This window comes from Rousettus aegyptiacus, unplaced genomic scaffold (assembly GCF_014176215.1).
Source record: "Rousettus aegyptiacus isolate mRouAeg1 unplaced genomic scaffold, mRouAeg1.p scaffold_m13_p_2, whole genome shotgun sequence".
Taxonomy (NCBI): Eukaryota; Metazoa; Chordata; class Mammalia; order Chiroptera; family Pteropodidae; genus Rousettus; species Rousettus aegyptiacus.
Window position 1 is genome coordinate 28,398,965 of NW_023416295.1, and position 21,442 is coordinate 28,420,406.

The following is a 21,442-nucleotide window of genomic DNA, read 5'->3' on the forward strand; positions in this document are numbered from 1 at the left end:
TTGAATTTAAAGCAGCTCTGAACAGCCAGTTTATTGTTAAGTGTTGTGATTATGAATGGGGCACCTCTGTGTGAAACTATCAAGTTCTTCTTACAAGACCTTCCAAGCAGAAAATAACCTTTCATTTCTTAGCCTTTACCTCCCAGGAGGAGGGGAGAAAGAAGGGTTGCAAATAAACCCAGCTTTATGCAAACCCAAGAATATAGGATGTAATTGCATCTTTGGATGGGTCAGATCTAACTACAAGAAGAGTGAGTGATCTGCCCAAATCATGTAGAGTTCATCAGCAGACTGCTCTTCGAGAAATTTAAATGATCACTCCATATCCTTTTGTTTTAATCTTCCTATAGTTAATGATACAGTTATATTCTTTTAATCTTCCTACAGTATTAATACAGAAAACAGGAAATGTAAACGATGATAAAACTTATGGCAGGTCAGAAATGTTGTTTAATTGATGCTCTCATCTCAGTCTTTTCCTCTGAATTTACCTGCAACATCTAGTTCTACTGAAATTATTTCTCGAAGAGACTTTCTCACAGTGATCTTGCTTCTGAGTCTTGCTGCTTATATTTAATTGCAGTTTATAGTTTATTATCTATTAACTTCATCTGTTGGAATTGTAGGAAAAAGCTTGTATAAATGCAGTAAATTCTAGATCTTTTGTAAATTTGATATATTTAATAAAAGTTACTGGTACTTATTATAACCATGGTAAAATGGTTCAGTTTAGTAGTCATTTAAGAGACGTTAGTTTTTCACTATTTTCATGATGTATAGCTGATGCACAGTAAATGTATGAATCTCAGAGTTTGAAGAGTGTGACAAATGTATACCCATATAATAATCAGACCAATTAAGATTTGGAACCTTTCCATCAACCCATTAAGTTCTCTTATGACCCTTTCCCAGGATTCTTCGTCTTCTGTTCCAACTACCTCAAGTAAGAGTTATTCTGAATTCTATTGCTAGATTTTTGTTCTGCCTCTTCTAGAACTTAGATAAATAAAATTATATATTGTGTATGACTTCTTTCAACATGATTTTGAGATTCATTTACATTGTTGCACATATCAATGATTTGTTTCTTCTTATTGCTAAATAGTATTCCATTGCACGAATATATCATTTTGTTTAACCATTCACTTGTTGATAGTCATCTAGGTTATTTCCAGTCTGGGCTATTATAAATAAAGTTGATATGAACATTGTATGATCTTTTGCAGAAATAAGCTTTTTTTTTTTTTTTTTTTTTTTTGTGGGGAGTAATGTCTAGAAGTGGAATTGCTGGATCACAGGGTCATGTATGTTTAACTTTATAAGAAACGACTAAAGAGTTTTCCAAAGTGGCTATACCATTTTATACTCATACTATAACATATGAGAATATCAGTTTTCCACATCATCACCAACATTTGATAGTATAACATTTAAATGATTTTAGCCCTTGTAGCAGGTGGATAGTAGGTTCTTATTATATCTTTAATTTGTATTTTACTGGTAATTAACAGTATTTAGTACTTTCTATGTGTGTTGGTCATTTTTATATCTTGTTCCATAAAATGTTTGTTTCTACTATTTTTATTTGGTTGTCCATTTTATAATTGAGTTATAAAGTTCTTTAAACATTCTGGATATGTCTATGGCCATGCCACCCTGAATGACCCTGATCCCATCTGATCTCAGAAGCTAAGTAGGGTCATTCCTTGTTAATACTTGGATGGGAGACCACTTAAGAAGACCAGGTGCTGTAGGTATAAAGAAAAAAAAAACGTTCTGGATATAATCCTTTATAAACCTATGTTGTGAATGATTTCACAGTCTGTGGCTGACCTGTTCATTTTACTAGCAGTGTTTTTTTGATAGCAGGTTTCAGTTTTTATGAAGTCTAATTTATCAACTTTTTCTTTTATGGTTCATAATATCTGAGTCTCCTGTAAAAATTTATGTCTACCTTAAGTTTGTGAAGATATATTGCAATTTCCTTTCTAGAAACATCATCATTTTACCTTTATTAGGTCAATGACTCGTCTTAAGTTAATTTGTATACATAGTTTGAGGTAGGAGTCAAAGTTTTAGTTTTTTTCCCCCATCAGATATCCAGTTGTTTCAGCACTATTTGTAGAGTAGACTTTCCTTTGTTTGACCAATGGATTGCATTAGCACATTTGTAAAAAACAATTTACTATATTTCTGGACTCTGTTTTCTATTCTATTATATATTTCTCTGTTCTTACCCCAATGTCACACTTACTTGACATTATAGCTTTATAATAAGTCTTGAAATTAGGTAGAATAAATCTTCCAACTTTGTTCTACTTTTTCAGGACCTTTTTGACTATTCTAGTCCTTTTGATTTTCACATAAATTTTTAAAATCAGCTTGTAAATTTCTAAAAAACGACCCTGTTAAGATTTTTTAAATCACAACTACTATTTTTTTTTTTTTTTTAAAAAAAGCAGTTTATGATTCAAAGCAAATGTTAACTACTAATAACTTACCATTGACTGGAAGCCTTACCAATAACATAAACAGTCAATTAACATATATTTTGTATGCTATCTATATCTATATCTATATCTATATCATCTATATCTATCTATTTCTATCTATCTATCATCTATCTATCTATCTATCTATCTATCTATCTATCTATCTATCTATCTATCTATCTACAGAGAGAGAGAGAGAAAGAGATCATGTACCATCTCACAAAATAGCTAGAGAAAAGAAAATGTTGTTAAGAAAATCATAAGAAAGAGACAATAAATTTACAGTACTGTACCTATTTATCGAAAAACCACATATAAGTGGATCAGGATAATTCGAGCTTATGCTATTCAGGGTTAACTATATTTAGTTTTGTAAGAAACTGCCAAACTGTCTTCCAAAGTGGTTGTACCATTTTGCATTCTCATCAGCATAAGTGAGAATTCCTGTTGTTCCACATCCTCGCCAACATTTGGTGTCAGTGCTCCAGATTTAGGCCATTCTGACAGCTATGCAGTGGTATCTTATTGTTGTTTTAATATGCATTTACACGATGACACATTATGTGGAGCATCATATCCTTATTTGCCATCTGTATATCTTCTTTGGTGAGATGCCTGTTAAGGCCTTTGGCCCATTTTGTAATTTGATTGTTTTCTTATTGTTGAGTTTTAACAGTTCTTTGTATATTTTGGATAACAGTCTTTTAAGAAATGTGTCTTTTGTAGATATTTTCTCCCAGTCTGTAGCTTGTCTTCTCATTCTCTTGACATTGTCTTTCACAGAGCAGAAAATTTTAATCAAGTCCAGATTACCAATTATTTTTTCCACGAATCATACCTTTGTTATTTTATCTAAAAAGTATATCCAGTCATTGGGAGTTTCATGATTTGTGTTTTACATTTACATCTTTTGATCCATTTTTCACTCATTCTTCCTTTTCTTTTCTTTTCTTTTCTCTCTCTCTCTCTCTCTCTCTCTCTCTCTCTCTCTCTCTCTCTCTCTCTCTCTTTCTCGTGGGTGTAAAATCTGTGTCTCGATTCCTTCTTTTTTTATATATATATGGATTTGTTGTTTCAGCACCATTCGTTGAAAAGACTATCTTTGCCCAATTGTGCTGTTTTTGTTCCTTTGTCGAATACATATGTGGATCTACTTCTGGGCTTTCTAGCCTATTTCGCTGATCTATTTGTTTATTCTTTAGCTAACACCATATTATCTTAATTACTAAAACTTTATAGTAAGTCTTGAAGTTGGGTAGTACCAGTCCTCCAAGTCTCTTCTTCTCTTTCAACAGTGTGTTGGCTATTTGGGGTCTATGTCTCTCTATATGAACTGTAGAATCAGTTTGTTGATATCACAAAATTAGTTTCTGGGATTACGATTGGAATTTCATTGAACCTATAGATCAAATAGGGCAGAAGTGACATCATGACAATATTAACTCTTCCCATCAGTGACAATGAAATATTTATTTATTTCGTTCTTTGATTTCGTTTATCAGTTTTGTAGTTTTTCTCAAATAGGCCTTGTACATATCTTTTTAGATTTATACCTAAACATTTTATTTGTGGGGGTGCTAATGTAAATGATATTAAGCTTTTAATTTCAAATTTCACTTGTTCATTGATGGTAGCTAGGAAACCATGCACTTTTGTATATTATTCTCATATCATTGAGCCGTACTGTACTCAGTTATTAGTTCCATGACTATTTTTGTCAGTTTTTTCAGATTCTCTACATAAATGATCATGCCTTCTGAGAACAAAAACTTTATTATTTCCTTCCCAATCTGTATACACTTCTTATTTCCTTATCTTATTACATTAGCTAGCACTTCCAGTATGATGTTGAAAAGGAGTGGAGTCACACATGTTAGAATGGCTATAATCAACAGGACAAATAACAACAAATGTTGGAGAGAATGTGGAGAAAAAGGAACCCTCATACACTCACTGTTGGTGGGACTGCAAATTGGTACAGCCACTATGGAAAACAGTATGAAGGTTCCTCAAAAAACTACGAATTGATCTACCATATGATCCAGCAATCCTCTACTGGGTATTTAGTCCAAAGACTTGAAAACCCATATCCAAAAAGATATTTACATACCGATGTTCATAGAAGCATTATAACCAAGTGGGATTTAGTGGCCAGGACTTGGAAGCGACTGAAGAATCCTATGATAGATAATTGGCTAAAGAAGTTGTAGCACATATATACAATGGAATATTACTCAGCCATAAGAAGAAATGAAATACTGCCATTTGCGACAACATGGATTGACCTTGAGATAATCATGCTAAGCGAAATAAGCCAGACAGAAAAAGTTGAAAATCATATGATATTACTTGTATGTGGGTTTTAAACATAAAAGCAACAAGTGAACAGGACAAACAGAGACACATAAACATGGACTGTAGACTAGTGGTTACCAGAGGGTAAGGGGTACAGGAGATGGGGGAAGGTAGAAGAGGTAAAGAGGATCAAATATAGAGGGGTAGGGTAGGATGAAGTGGGTAAAGGGGATCAAATATGTGGTAGCTGAAGGAAACTGGGCTTTGGGTGGTAAACATACAATAGAATATACAGATGTCAAAATTTATAAAATAATGTACACCTGAAAATTATATAATGTATTAACCAATGTTACCCCAATAAACTTAATTAAAAAAAAAAATCCTGTCTGATCTCGGAAGCTAAGCAGGGTTGATCCTGGTTAGTACTTGGATGGGAGACCCACTAGGAAGACCAGGTGCTGTGGGTGTAAAAAATTAAAAATAAGATATTGTAAGCTGACAAGCAAGGTCTTGCAATCTGTGAGGTTAACCAAGGGTTGCCTTGCCTAAAAAAAACAAAAAATTTAAAAAAAGGAAAGAAAAGGAGTGGGGAGGCCTGTTAGGATTTTAATTAAGATTGCATGAATCTAAAAAATCTCTTTGGTGAGAAGTTTCACCTTAACAATACTGTTTATCCCAATCAATGAACATGGATAACCTCTCTACTTATTTAATTTCTCAGCATTGTTTGGTAGTTTTCAGTGTAAATGTCTTGGACAGCTTTTCATTAAATTATTCCTAGGTATTTTTATGTTTTTTGATACTATCGTAGATGGTATTTTTTAAATTTATTATTATTATTATTTGTCATAGAAATATGACAAATTCTTATTAAAATTGCCCTTGTAGCCTACTAATATACTAATTTCTTTTTACTAGGTTTAGTAGATTTAGGGGAATTATTTAGGAATTTTTATGTAAATAATTATGTTGCCTGCAAATAAGATTACTTTTACTTCTTCCATTACAGTGTTTATGCATTTTATTTCTTTCTCTTGCCTTACAACATTATCAAGGACCTCCAGTATGATGTTGAATAAAAGTAGTGAAAATGGACATCATTATTTTATTTCTAATCTTAGCATGTGGAAAGTATTCAGTCTTTAATCATTTAGTATAATGTTAGTTGTAGGATTTTTAGAGATGCTCTTTATCAGACTGAGGAAATTTCTTTTTGTAGCTAGTTTGCTGAGAGTTTTAGTCATTAGGGTCTTGAAATTTGCTTTAATTATTCTACATCTATTGAGATGATTAATTCTTCCAAATTTGTATCGACCTTGCATTCTTGAATTAAATCCCACGTGGTTATTATGTTTTTTCATATACATTATTAATAAGTATTATCTATTGCATTATAAATATAAAATCATATGTATAATTATGTAAATTATATGTAATATGCATGTAGCATACATATGTATCTGTTATACATATATAATGTGTTTATAAGTATAATATATACTCATATTTTACATATAAATACATGTAGTTGCACATGCATATTATATATATATATTTGATTTGTTAATATGTTAAAACTATTTTTGCATCAATTTTTATGAGGGATATTTGTCCATAATTTCTTTTCTAGTAATGTCCTTGTATGGTTTTGGTATAAGGATTACGTGTCTTTTATAAAATAAGTTGATAACTAGTCTCTCATTCTCTCATTTCTGAAAGAGTTATATAACATTAGAATTATTTCTTCCTTCTAATATATCATTATGAGAATTTACTAGTGAGGCCATCTGGGCCTCTAGTTTTCTTTGTTTAAAGGTTTTTGATTATAAGTTTTACTTCTTTATTAGGTGTAAAACTATTCGGGTTTTCTAGTTTTCTTGTATCGATTTTAGTAATTTTTATCTTTTAAGGAAATAGTCTATTTTATTTAGATTGTTGAATTTATTGGTACAGTGATGTTTATAATATCCAATTAGTATCTTTTTAGTATTGGGTGGATTTTTTTTACTGCTAAAATTTCTTTTTTCCTTCCTTTCTTCCTTCTTTCCTTCCTTCCTTCTTTCCTTCCTTCCTTCCTTCCTTCCTTCCTTCCTTCCTTCCTTCCTTCCTTCCTTCCTTCCTTCCTTCCTTTTTGATAATTCAAACTATAAATTTGTCTTGTTTAGAATTTCTCAAGCTTCTTGAATCTATGTTGATTTCGTGAATCAAATTAAAATTAGACATTCTTATTTTTTTTTTTCTCCAACTTCTCTCTCACTTCTCCTTTTCTGGCTCTAATCACATGTATTGGACTTCTCAAAACTTTCTCATTGGCTTTTGATGCAATGTTCAATTTTTCCTCATTTATTTTCTCTGTGCTTTATTTTCTCTTGAAGTTTACTGATGCATTCCTTTATTTTGTTTAATCAGTTATCAATCTCACTCAAAATTATTTTTAATGTATTTTTCAGTTATAGTGTTTCTATTTTTTCTATTTTCACTTAAATTACTCCTGAAATTTCCCATTGTTACTTCTTCCTTCAAAGAGTAGCCTTCCTTTTCCAGTCCCTCTTTTTAACACAACATGGTTTGATTAATCTAAAAGCATGTTTTATTTATTTATCTATCATTTATCTATCATCTATTTAATGGCAGAATTTTATGGTTTTATTAATACAAAGACAGTGTGCACACAAGCTGTCTATTCATTTTCTTCACAGCACAGCCTGGCATTGGCATTGGTGACTCTGATGGCCAATTGAGCTGTTCTTTCCACAATGGCTTTGCAGTTCTCTGAAGAGACATTGTGAGCAATCTCAGCTCAGTAATATTTGTTGCACATCCGCAGCACATCAAGCTCCTTGATGTTGTGGACCAGAAACTTCCAAAAGCCACTGGGTAGCACATGCTTTGTTTTCTTGCTGTTCACATAACCAATGTTGGACACCAAGATCTGGCTCTTGAATATTCTGCACACCCTATTGTTGTCAATGCCTCTGGGTTTCTGCCAGTTATGCTTAATTTTGACTTATCAGTCTGACTGGCACCAGGTGAACTTCTTGGTTCTCTTTCTGACACCTGCGGCCTTCATGAATAGTCTCAGGGTAGCCATGATGCCGAGTATGAGATGGCTGCCACCTTCATAGGCAGCACCGAGGAAGAGACTTTTAAAGCCTGTTTTAAAGAATATTAATAAAATTGATGTCTCTACCAGGCTGAGCATGAAAAAAAAAAAAGGTTCAAATTACCAATACTAAAATTGAAAGAGAGGGCATCACTACAGACCCTGAAGGCATTAAAAGGATAATAAAGAAATTTGATAAGAAACATTATGACCATAAATTGGACAAATCAGATGCAGTGGACACATTTCTTGGCAGACATAAATTCCCAAAGCTTACTCAAGAAGAAATAGGTAACATGAATAATCCTATATCTATTTTTAAAATTGAGTTCATAGTTAAAAACCTTTCAACAAAGAATACTCCTGGCCCAGATGGCTTCACTGGTGAATTCTGCCAAACATTTAAAGAAGTAATACCACTCCTACACAAACCTTTCCAAAAATACAAGAGGTGGGAATACTTCCCAACTTATTCTATGAGGCTTGCATAGTTTCTGAAAAGAAATATGTTGTAATTATTATCTTTACTCTTCTGCATGTAATGTGTCATTTTTTTCCCTGATTGCCTTCAAGATTTTCTCTTTATCTTTGTTTTTCAGCTGTTTGAATCTGATGTATTCTGGTGTATGGAGTTATTTTAGTGGTGCTTAAAGTTCTCTGAGCTTCGTAGATCTGTCATTTGAAATTTCCCATTATTTTTGGAAAATTCTTTGCCATTATTTTTCCCTACATGTCTTAGGTGTGTTGCTCTGTTTGTCATTATATATTTTTTAATGTTTCAGATTGGGGAATTTCTACTGACCCATCTTTAAGTTCACTATTTTTTTCCTAGGCTCAGAAGTGTTGAATCTACTAAAGAGCTGATCGAGGCATTATCTCTTACCATGGTTTTTATTTGTAGCATTTTCATTTGCGTCTTTCAGTTTCTATCTCTCTGCTGAAATATTCCATCTGTTCGTGCATGTTGTCCACATTTTCTTCTAGAACTTTTAACATAACAATTATAGTTATTTTAAATTTCTTGTCAGATTGTTCCAACAAGTGGTTCATATCTCAGTCTCATTTTGTCGTGTCTTTGTCTCTTAACAGTGATTTCATTAATAGCTTATAATTTTTAGTCGATTGAAATCAGATATTACATGTAGGATAGTAGAGACTCTGGTAAATAGTATTTATGCCTAAGAAATGGGCATGCCTCCTTTTTAATTATGTCTTCATTGTTGAGGTGGGGTGGGTTGAATCAGTCTGGTCAGGGACTGAGCTGAGTTTGACGTTTATTTTCACTGTCATATCCTCATTGCATTATTGTTTTTAAAATCCCCTAGACTGTCTTGTAGGAGCTTAAGGTATTTTTCTCAGTCATCATGTTCTACTACAACTTTTGGCTTTCCCTGTGAGCCAAAACTTCAGGTAGGTTTCTCCCTATGCTCTTGTTCCTTCTCTATTGGTACACTACTTTTACTTGACATTTGACATTTGATAGCTTGGTGTTTGGGGCTGAGGTAGAGGGGAATTTCTTGTTGCTCTTTTTCAATCTCAGCCTTAGGCAGGCCCTCTGTCCCTGGATTTCAAAAGTAGAGTATTTCATGTGATCATTTCCCTCTTATCCCCACTCTGCCTTGTTTGGTAGGTCTTGTGGGGTAGAGTTTTCTAATTGTGAGAGATTTCTAATGCTCTGGTCTCTGAATACGTTATTCTTCCTTCTCCAAGAGTTAGGGGTTTTTTCTACTCTGTTCTCTTCTCCTAGTTGTAGTGAATATTTACCTATGCCATGGGGGGTGAGATGGGGTCCCAGGGCTTCCTACTTTTCCTCCAGAGCCTTAAGGATTTTATTCCATAAGGGAGGTAGGGGAAAAGAATCTAAATGGGGCTTTTCATCTGCCCTGCAGTGATGTCTACTTATCATGGAATTTAACACATTTTATCACATACTGAACATCGGTGTATATGTTCGATAAACGATCATATTCAACTGAACTTGGAATTATCATGTTCTTATTGGTACTGCTATCGATTTGTCATTTGTTTTTTTGTTATCTCATATTGTCATTCAGTTTTTCATATGTGGCTGTCTTTCCATCCCTTGACACACGGACTCTCCCCTCCTGCCACAGAATCTCACTACATACCGCCCCCTAAGCCTACACTGTTCCTTCCACTCCCCCTCTTCCCCCTCCCCAACTGTCTTCATGAATCCTCAGAAATTAGCAGAGTTCATGGTACATAGTATATGTTTAATACATGTTTATTGAATGACTAAATAAATAATTCCAGCCAAACTGAAGCAGTTTTAAAATTTTATGTTTAGAAGCAAAACTATTCTTATGAAGAAAATCTTACTTGGAACCCCAATGCATAAAGAAGGGGCATCAGAGTCCTCTAGTTGCAGCTTAGACGAAGGATGCTGGCAGGGATGGGGATATATAGAAAGCATAGAGCTCAGTGTGCATGCTGGAGCCCTCATTAAACTCCACCATCCCTCCCTTGGACCCTAAGGCAACTTAGAAGAATCAGCAGGCTCCCTGGGATGTAGCTGGAACATCTCTGCTCCAGACAAGTACTCTGGACAAAAAAAAAAAAAAAAAAAAAAAAAATGGAGGAGGAGGGTTGTGTGATACACCCCCGATGACCCAATAGTGAATTCAGGAAGCTTTCTTTGCATTAATCAAAGTGAAGGCCATTACCATTTTCAGGCATATTTCTATCCTGGCTTTTTAATCATAAAATGTTTATTTAAACGTCAACAGAGAAGACCCTTTCCCTCTTGCCAACTCTTGTTTTATCTCTTCTTGGTCAGAAGCACTTAAGGAACAAATTCATAAAATGATTATTGAGGGTAATTTCCTATTCTGCATCCAAAGCAAGGTGGATACCTTGTGAAATGGTGTTATTTTGGGCAGTAATATATATATTGTAACATTTCATTAAATCCTTTTCATTTATGCTCTTCACTCTGTGAAGGTTACTGACAGTTGATATAAAATATGTATTACTTTAGTGGGTAAGAGTACATAAAAATCACTAAATCAAATTTATCATGAACATCAACTCAGAAAAATTAAACATGTGGACAAACACCAAGGACAAAAGGCCAGCACACTCTGATATATTTTCTTAAGTTTGTGCTAAGTGAATTTAAGCATGACTATGACATTTCTATTGGAATCATCTCTCATTTTTAGTGGCTGCTTTTTTTGTGCATTGGAGAGATCAGAGTGAATGTTATAGAAAGAGAAGTGTTAAAAACTTCTTTTTAAAAGGTACATGGAAATCAAAAGTGTATTTTACAACAAAAATAATCAATGGGCTTCTTGTGTCTTTTTGTGTATCTTGCTTCAGCCAGCACATTTTACTTCTGACAAGAGTCCTTGGCAGCACTTTGTTCTGTCAAAAAGGGATGCCAATATTCACATATTGACGAATTGTGAAATATCCTTTTCATCTCCACTTTCTTCCTATGCCACTGCCTCTCTTTTTACCTTTATTATGTCTGACATTTCATTGCACAGAATGCCAGGTGTAGATGAATGAATGTGCTTGTAAAAATTGACAAGAAGTGAAGAGCTGATTTCTCCTCCATGCTTCTTAGCTGCACTTCATGGCGGCCCAGGTATGAAGAGGGGTCAGAGTACATCAGAGCTTGCAGACTTGTCCTTAACAAATGAAACAGTTAAGACGAGAATGTTAATTTAATTTGAGTGGCTATGGATCAATAACACTCTGTTGAAAAGGTAGTAACACAGTTATTTTTTAGTAAAATGCAAGCTTTATTTTGACGACTTCCCATGCTCTAGACATCCTGGTAGGTACTGCGGTTACAAAATAGCTTCTGCCTTCAGGCACTCAGGATTGGCTGCTGGAATAGAGAGGTAGGCAGATGGACCAGTACAGTGTAATGTTGTGTGTACTATATTAGAGATTACATATAGGATACTACTGGTTAGGACTACTCCAGGGTGTGCAGGGTCCCAGGAACATATTTGTTCAGGGGCCCAGTCTATGTTAACGGTTTGATTAAAAAATATACAAAATAATGAGTCCATATGACGTTTATTGGCTTACTAATGAAAATCTAGAACAGTGGGGAGAGAAGTTCTTGGTATTTGTTTTGTGTCCAATTTGTACACTTGAGGATTTTTCATAACATCCAGTCACCATTTCTTCATGTTCTTTACTGTCAAATGTGCCAATTTCTGGCTAATTTGATAAGATAGATAGCTCACAATTCCATGGCTATTAGGGGCTGTTTGTTTTGAAACAATATAGAGATCTTTTGGCCTCTGAAGTTCCCTAACAGCAATTTGCAATGCTGATTACAAAAGTAATCATGATGCTCTATCGACTTCAAGTATACTCATGAATACTGACATCCCAAAAGTTGTTACTGTGATTCTTGATGAGGACAACAAATTCAAGTCTTACCTAGAGTTTGCAAGAAAATATGAATAATAACACATATTTTGATCATGTTTAATTTCTTGTTTGGGCTTTCATAGTATAAAAATAAAACACGTCTTCCAAATATGTCTTCTCTTTAAGCCACAGCCACTACATTTCTAGAATATGACTCCTTTCAATGTTGATTATATTCATGACTTTTATATATCTCTACCAGTGGAATAAAAAGAGCAAGGGGCCCATAGTTAAGGGAGAAGAGTCATCTAATTAGTACAAGGAGTACTAATGTTTCTCATTCAACATCATTAAGAAGATCCAAAACATCATGATGTCACACATTGATTAGAGACAAGACAGAACATTGATGGGAAGGACCTATTTACATTGCAGTGCAAAGAAAGCCCTCAGAGGAAATAGATCCAGCACTCTTGGAGGACTATCTGATACATGGTATATAGCTTTCGTGGTGGGATGGTCTCTTTAGGTGGCAGTAGTGCGGGACACATAGAATAAGGAATGCCTGGTGCCACCTCTACTACTCACAGGCACTATATAGACCAGAGGAAGCACCATGGTTAGAACATAGATAAGTGAGAAAAGAAACAAGAGCCAACCCACCCAGAGAGAGGGTTAAAGCACAAGTATTGGTGGTGAACTGTCAGAATTTCAGAGCCCTGAACTTGTCTTGGGTCCCACGTAAGTTAGAGTCACCCCAAGTCAGCATGTCAGCACCATTCTGGCTGCTAAATCACATGCTATCCTGTGAAGGAAATAATTTACTGGTTAATGGAAGCATTTTGTTTACTAGGCCAACTTCCTGCAGCCAGAGCCCAGCCATGGGGCCCCCTATAATTCCTTAGGGGATCTGGTCAACCTCACCTATGAGATAGTGAGTGAGAACCAGGGCCCATGAACATCCAGGTTCAGTCTCAGGACAACACCTAGATGATATTGCTGGCCTTAGCTTATTGTATGTGCTGGAAAGAGATCTGGAAAATTTCAAAGAAGATGCTACAAAATTCAAGGCTCCCAGTAGCACAGGGCCTGAGATGTGAGCCGGCTTGTCTGAATCTAAAGGTGGTACTGATTGATACAAGAGAAAAGATGTAGGCATCTAATTTGCCTGGGGGAAAAAAATATCAACAGGCTTCCTGAAGGGGTCCTGTTTTAGTTGTATCTTGAAAGATAATGTAATATCGTGTGGCCAGAAAAGGGACGAAGACCACTGCAAGCAGAGGATCGAAAGTTTAAAGTATGGAAATAGTGAAACCACAAGTTATATTATGAATAATATATAGTAAGTAAATTATTGTAGCTGGAAAGAAGAGGTCATGTAGGGCTTTGTTATTCCAAGTGTGGTCTGCACTAGCCTACCAGTAACATCAGTATCACTCGAGAGCATGCTAGAATGCAGAATTTTGGGTCCCAACTTATACCTATTAACAATTCACATTTTAACAAGATCCCTCTCTCCTCCATTAATATAAAATTTGATGTTTGAGAATCTTCTAGGTTCCCAAAAACAGAAGTGCAGTGATGGGCTGAGGTAATGGGGGGGGGGCAGAGTTTGGATTTTACTCTATAGATAAGAAGTACCAATTATATTTCGAACAAAGAATAAAAATGATTGTATTCAGGTTTTAGGAGAGTTGGGTAGCTGCAGTATAAAAGAATTGCATGAGTGTAGGCTGTGGGAGTGAGCTGATTGAGAAGTCTACTGCCCAGTCGAAGAGAGACAAGAGCAGAGGCTGAATTACGGCAGTGGGCTGGAGAGGTAGGAAATGGAATTATAAAACATGCTAGTTTGAGGGTGAGACAGAGTGAAGAGACTAGGTTGATATGCAGTAATCTTATCCGAGTGACTGGACAGGTAGCAGTGAGAAAGGGGAGGTAGAATGAAGAGATTCTGTGGAATAAGATGATGAGCATACTCTAATATCTGTTGTGAGTGGATATAAGGGTGATTTCCAGTTTGGGGCTATTACAGATAGTTCTGCAAATGTTCCTGTACATGTCTTTTGATAAACATATGTTCATGTTCTAGTGGGACATATGCCTGGAATTCTGGGTCATAGAGTAATATATTTTCAGATTAGTAGCTACCATCAATGTTCCAAGTGGTCGTACCAATTTAATTTATATCACTATCAATGGAAATACAGGATGTGAAGTTTCTACATGTTCTCATCAACATTTAGCACTGTCTATTTTTCTGAAATAGCCATGCTGGTTAGTGTGCAGTGGCAATGAATTTCCCTGATGACTTGTGAAGTCGGTCACCTTTTTCTAGATTTACTAACCATTCAGGTAATATACTCTTTGAAGTTTCTATTCAAGTCTTTTGCCTACTGTTTTATTGGATTGTCTGTCTTTTTTTCTTATAGGGCCTGGGCTTTTGGCTTGAACGAATTTTAGGCTTTTATGACTTAGAGCATGTACTTTGTAGGTCAATAAAATAAGTAATCTAGCTGAGGTCTAGTCCTCTGAAACAAAGGCTAACAGATAATTTCAAATATGACAACAATAACAATAACATCCAAAATACTAAGAAATGGTAGAAGCTACAATTTAACATGTACCGGCTTTATATAAGACGCTGTTATTTCTGGAGAAATGCATCAGGGCATGATGAAAAGATATAGAGAAAGTTGATGGTTCGAAGAGATGAAAATAATCACATTTATTTCTAGAAAACCTGAGAGCTACATATGAACATACACAGAAGAGAATATGTGATTATTTAAGTCTCAATGTTAATTTTAAAAATGTCACTCTTATAGGAAAACAGATAAACAGCATTATTTAAGTTTTAAAGTAATGAATGAACCCATGTTGTCTTCAATTTACTAATTATCTTCTTGCATCATAGCTTAATTGTTCCCTAATGAATGCCTTGCCATTTTCAAATACTAATTAATTACATTAAAAAATTCATAATTTTATGACTTCTTTGTGTAGATTGGTTTAGATACACAGACTCCAGTTACACATTCTGGGTGGGGCACCCCAAAAATCTAATAAAGACATTGTTAATAAAACCATTACCCAATCCATGCTAATTCTGGGAAGAGATGCAGGAAAGAATTACAAACCCAGTTAATAAAAAACAAACCCCCACATTTACATGTTTACCCTTGTATTTTTTTCATGGTGAATGCTAATGAAAAAAAGAGACAAAAAGACCTTGTTCGATAGCTTTTTTCAGTTCCCATAATACTTGATATGTTTTGCTCAGTTCACTGGGGTGTCATCACTGCTGTAGGATTACACTACTTTATATTTATGAATATATTTCCTTTTATTGTACAAAAGCATTTTTAAAATAAAAAAAGTTCATTTTAGGAATCTAGATTTCTGTGCTCTAATCTCTCTAAGTTGTCTAGGTTTGCATGGGACCCACTAATTCTTGCTTGTCTTTAAGCCTTTAGTGGGTCCCTAAATTGGTACCAGCACTCTAGGGGGGTGGAAACCAGCTAATCCACATTCTCCATGATTTTAAAATAGTGCTGAGCACAGTAGGAGCACAGGCTGTGCCTCTGTGGAGTATGGACACATTCTGACCTTTGCCTTGACCTCATTAGTACATGGTCCAAATCACTGAATTCCCATTACTAATGAACTAGTTGATTGACTGATGACTGCTACATTGCTCTTTGGTGGCCTCAGGTTGGAATTTGTTAGTCCTATGGAGAGAAAAGTAATTTTTGAAATCAGATTCTCTTTCTCCCTTTTTGACATTATTATCTATCTTACCCAGAGAGCACAGCTCAGTATTATCTTCATAGTTCAGCAGACACGGGTTTTAATCTTTCCTCTGCCATCCCCTTTAGCATCATGTGGCCTGGGACAGGTCAAAGAAACTGGTCCTCATGGAGGCTCTGTATTTTGCAGAAAATTACAAATTAGTTAATAGGTGCAGAACACTTGGTACAGTGTCTGTCACGTGGTCAATACTGAAGAAAAGTGGTTAGCAATATTATTATTCTCAGAATAATCTTGCAAAGAAATTACAGCTTCTTAAAGGTAGAAAAAAGCACAAAGATAATGTGGAAGAAGAACCTGAGGCTCTGAGACATGAAGTGACTTTTTCAAGGTCACACAGTTTGTAAATAACAGAACCAAGATTAGAACTAAAATTTTCTGATTCCTGGACCAAATCCTATCTTGGTATTTGGCTTTCCTGTGTAACATGACTGAGGTCTTCCATAGTGAGAATGACACCCAAAGTTCATGCTATTAAATAAAGATACATCAGACAAGTTAAGTGCTGAATGCACAAACTCCTGCAAAGAGATGAAGAGATTGGGTTAGGTTAGGTGAAAGGTCAAAGAGATGCCTGCCTGCTAGGGCCCCAAACACAAGGGAGACTAATAACACAGATGGAGTGTTACATAGTTCCTTATGGAGGTAATTCGTTCATTTCATGGAAATGTCCATTTCACCGCCAATGGCCACAACCTGATCATACCTAATTATCTTTCTGCTGTGTTTCTGGATTCTGTCCTTTCTTCTTTCCTCCCTTCCTCTTTCTTCCCTTCCTTTCTCCCTCCTTCCCTCCCTCCACCCCTCCCGTCTGCCTTTTTTTCTTTAGAATTTTGCTGGAGACATGACACTGTTCTCATTTCTACATGGGTTTCTTCCCTGGGAGCAGCCGAGTTGTCTCTCTTCTCCCTGGTAAGACAAAGCTAACAATTTTCTTCCAGTTTCTAATGCCCCAGAACAATAGAACATACAGATTTATGGATTTAGCCTGGGCTTAAATTCTGAGAGGCTCTAGCTAGTACTTTAATTTAGAAAATTGTCTATCATGGATGCTGAATGGCAAAAGGTCAGAGACCGAGTGGAAGACTGTGATGAGCTCATCCCTTAAGAGCGAAGTGAAGCACCAATACTTGACTGTTTCTTAGATCAGCAATACAAATGTTTTAGACAATTGATGCTTGTGAAACTATGTATGTATGGAGTGTACTAAGGTAGATGATTTATTCCATGAGCTAACTTATATTTTCAATACGTATATTCTTTAGCATCTGTAATCTCCATTATAACATAGATCAACATAGATTTTTTTTTTTTCCCCAATAGAGTCCAAATGAACACAAGAGCTCTTTGACCTCTTGTATTCTCACAAACTAGTATACCAAATCAATTTTTAAACATGTGGATTGGGGCTAAAATAATACCAACAAAAGATAATTTTACTTGCATATCAATAACTTTAAGTGGCACTTTTTTATGTACACTTGGTATGTACCTACCATTCTAAACACTCTGTAAATGTAAACTTTTATAATCTGCATCAAAAATGTATGAAAGAGCACTATTATTATGCCCATTGTACAGGCGAGGAAATCAGAGGTGCACAGAGGATCGATCATGTGCCACAGTCACAGAGCTCATAAGCGAGAGAAGCAACATTCAAAGCAGTCTGGCTCCAGGGTCTCTGCTCTTAAAGATGTAGAACCCGAGATAGGATGAGGAAAAGCGAATTGGCTGTGGTTACGGTAAGGGGCAGCAAGGGGCAAAGTCGGGAGTAAGAACCAGCATTTCACTCTAGCACCAGTACAACTGACCATCGCCGCACACTTTTGCCATCTCATCTCTTTTCTCTCATAACCAGTAAGTTTCTGCTTAACTAAAAGACAAGTTATGTTCCTCATTTGCCAAAATTTATTTCTTGCCCATTCTTCTCAGGAGCTGTGTTGAGTCCTGGAAATTGAATTCACTAATAAGGTTTGAGCTTGCCTTTTGAGAGTTTCCAGTTTACAGAGAACAAAAAATGTTTAGCAGGAAGCATGACAGTTAAGTGCCACAAAAGAGGAAAAAATAAAGAGATACAGGTAATGTTAATTGAAAGGGAAAAAAGGAAGATGCTTCAGAGGTGGTGATATCTCTGAGCTTAAAGGATGAGGAGTAATATTTGTACAATATTAATTGATGTTTCTTTCTGATATTTCCTAATCAAAATCTTCACCCCCACCCTTAATCCAGGGCACTCTGCACTTATGCTTCAGGGAAAGGATGTATTAACAAAGGAGGAAAAAATAAAGGTCCTCCTGATTTCTGATTTTCAGAATCTCATTCTTACAAACAACAACTCCAAGAATGAGAGGCTTCCAAAATTACCTCCTCTCTCTAACCTTACCACCATTCTGCCACACCAAACATACTTGCCGCAAAAATTCCATGGGCCTTGAGCAGAGAGAGAGATGAAGGAAAGTAGTGGAGAGAAGGAGGGTGAAGGGAAGTGTCGAGGGTGTGGAGGGGAGAGAGAGACAAGAGACGCGTCCCCTGGTGTTCCTGGTCTAAGTCCTGGGGAGGTCGAACAATTCTGCAGAATCTAAGAGCAGAGGGATCATCTTTTGTTTCTTGGTTCAAGCTCTTTGGGGGTTCAAGCTCAGGAGGAAAATGATTGTGTGGTATGTGGCAGATGTGGTCTGACACAGCTTCATCAAGTGGGTGTCCTGACCTCAGTGTAGTATGAGAGAGCACTGCCTGTCTCTCCCTTCTCCCATCAAAGCCTTGGTATTATTTTAGACTCCTGGAAGTTAGCATGACCTCAGGAAAAGGGGAGAGCCCCAAACTACAATAATGTTTAGTTTCCAAAAAAACCCAGTGGAGTTGGTGAGGTGGAGTAAGTAAGGGGGCTTAAAACAGAGGTTAAGATGTGTGGACAGATAAAGCCTGTAATATTTCTTACACGGCTAAATTAATGTATTGACATTCATACTTATGATAGACAGATTTCCCCCCCCTATTTATTCCTGTTAGATCATCTATTCATTTATTGAATGAGAGTTTTTGAGGAACCTCTGGACACCAGGATCCATCCATCCCACGATAGATGTGAGAATGCAATCTTGGATATAAGACACTCCTGAGAGTGAAATTTTAATACAGACACTACAAGGTAAAAAAAATTTATATAAACAGAGCATAATTACCTTGATGTTTAAACCCTCAGACTTTAAAAGTAAACCTTTGGCATTTTTGAAACTTCTGGGCAAAAACCAGAAGTTAATAGCACTTGTTAAAAGATAGCAAAGTTTTCTTCCTTGTACTGCTTAACTGTTATTTATTAATCTATTCTTATTAAGTGTTAACTTGCAAAATTAGCAATGCAGTGCACTAATAGGGAAAAGAACAAAAAGTTAAAAACTGAGTGTTTAAACAGCTAGTGGCTTTTTTTTTTTTTAATTGGGATCATTAACTGGTTTGCCGTCAAAACTGATATGGTACTAGGCACCTTTACTTTTATACAATTTACTCCTGACAGATTCTTCATTGTAGGGCTATTTTTGAAAACTGATTTTTGTTAAATTTAGTTCTATAATTGTAAGAAATATTCTTCCTGCACTTCAATTTCTGTAATCAAAGAGAGAACTACCTTCACCTACTGCTGCCCCCTCCGCCGACACCCTGAAGTTTTATCCATCTCTAAGCACAAAAGCTACTTCCTGGCTTCCAGCTATGCATGTTTTGTGTTTCAGCAACCAAAGTGAGACTCAGAAAGTTAATGTCTTACGTTCCACATAAGCAGCCTTTGAGATGAGAGCTTGTGTAAAAGTTATTTTTTTAAGGAAGTACTTCCTGGAAATCCTGGTAGGGAGTGGAGAAGTGGGACCAGAAAGAAAGGAGGATAAGGGAGAGTATAACATTCTTTAAAACCCACAGGAAATAACTTGACTCAGTTACTCAGAGGAAGTCTGGAGATAGTGTAGTCACCCCTCAGGCAATTTTTTTCCAACAATTTTGAGAGAGAAGTAAGCCCTAATTCCCTAAGACTGACATTGTATAATAAATAAATTTCTCTCCCATGCCTCTAGAAAGGTATCAGTTGTGCATCATCCTTGGGAAAGTTGAGTAAATAGTTATTCAAATTATGTTTTATGTGGTGTAGTTCAGATGAAGAACCCTAGTTGAGAAAGGCTGCTGGGGTGTCCTGACCAGAGGGCAGAAGTGCTAATATATTTTGTGTTCCATTTCCATTAGTCATTGATTAAAGTCTGCCACCAAGGAAAACACAGATGCCTAGGCTCTTTAGGCTCTTTCTGCCAGAAGACTACATATGTTCTCACAGTCTAAGGGCAACAGTCATGAAAGAGACATGGATGCTGGCTGTTGAGGTGAAGTATACTGAGAGTCATCATATATGAAAACAGTGAAGAGATTCAAAGAAATATGGATGAAACTCCAATGGCATCTGCTTCAGTCTATTCCTCTGCCACATAGAATTATTAATGTTTCTTATTAACTTTACTCCATAGATTCTTCAGGGTAGGGCTGATCATAATTTCTAGAAAAGTAAAAAGACATTCTAGAGGAAGGTTAGGGGGATGAACTACAGCCTCCTATTGTAGATGGATATTAATGAACTACTTCTTATCCCCCCCTTCTAGGTTACCCTCAACACCCTTGGCCAGCACTTCTGTGGATCTGGTGGCTTGCTAGTGGGTGGTCTAGACATGCATCCCTTTGGGAACTGAGGCCTAATTCCTATGCATTTGCTATAATCACCTGTTTGTGGTTGGAACTGGGAAAAAGACCACCAAAAGATGTCCAAGGGTTCTCTGAGTTCCAGATAGCTTCCTCCTGCCCTGTTACGTAAAAGAAATTCTAACTTTTCATTATAATCAGGATGATTGCCTCTGGAAGTACAGCAACACCTTGCTTTGTCTGTATACTGGCACTAGGGGTTGAAAATGGCCTGAAAGTTATAGCTTTAGTTTCAGTGGAGCCCTTGTTTCCACAAGGTGGAAATGTTCTTCTTCTAACCCTCAACCATGAACCGTGTCCTGTGGACACACTAAACTGAATGTTTCAAGGGTGGAAGCACAAATTCCCCAAGAGGGCACTGGACATGATGGTGAGAGGCATCTGTTCCTATTTTGCCACTTGGTTCCTGGGCCCAGGTGTTCCTATAATCAGGGGCATAACACTGAATAGTGGTTATTGGTTCAAGATATATATATCATCCTGACAAATGAGCCCCCACCCCACAAGGTATCATTACAAGCTGGGCCTTAATTGCATCTTTAAGAAGCCATTCTAAAGTTTTATAAGGTATAAGAAGCTTTGAGATGATACAATTCTGTGGTATATGGTAGGATCAGTGGATCCTGTAATCAAGTATCCATTCTTGCATGATCTT

The 21,442-nt window shown here is 36.1% G+C and overlaps 2 pseudogenes across 1 annotated transcript; one reads left to right on the forward strand and one right to left on the reverse strand.

Moving 5' to 3' along the window:
* Positions 1-1,638: 1,638 nt before the first annotated feature.
* LOC118614146 lies at positions 1,639-1,757 on the forward strand (annotated as a pseudogene).
* Positions 1,758-7,470: 5,713 nt separating this feature from the next.
* On the reverse strand, positions 7,471-7,926 carry LOC107503134 (annotated as a pseudogene). Its single transcript, XR_001595150.1, has one exon. The product of XR_001595150.1 is annotated as a 60S ribosomal protein L32-like (transcript).
* Positions 7,927-21,442: the final 13,516 nt, after the last annotated feature.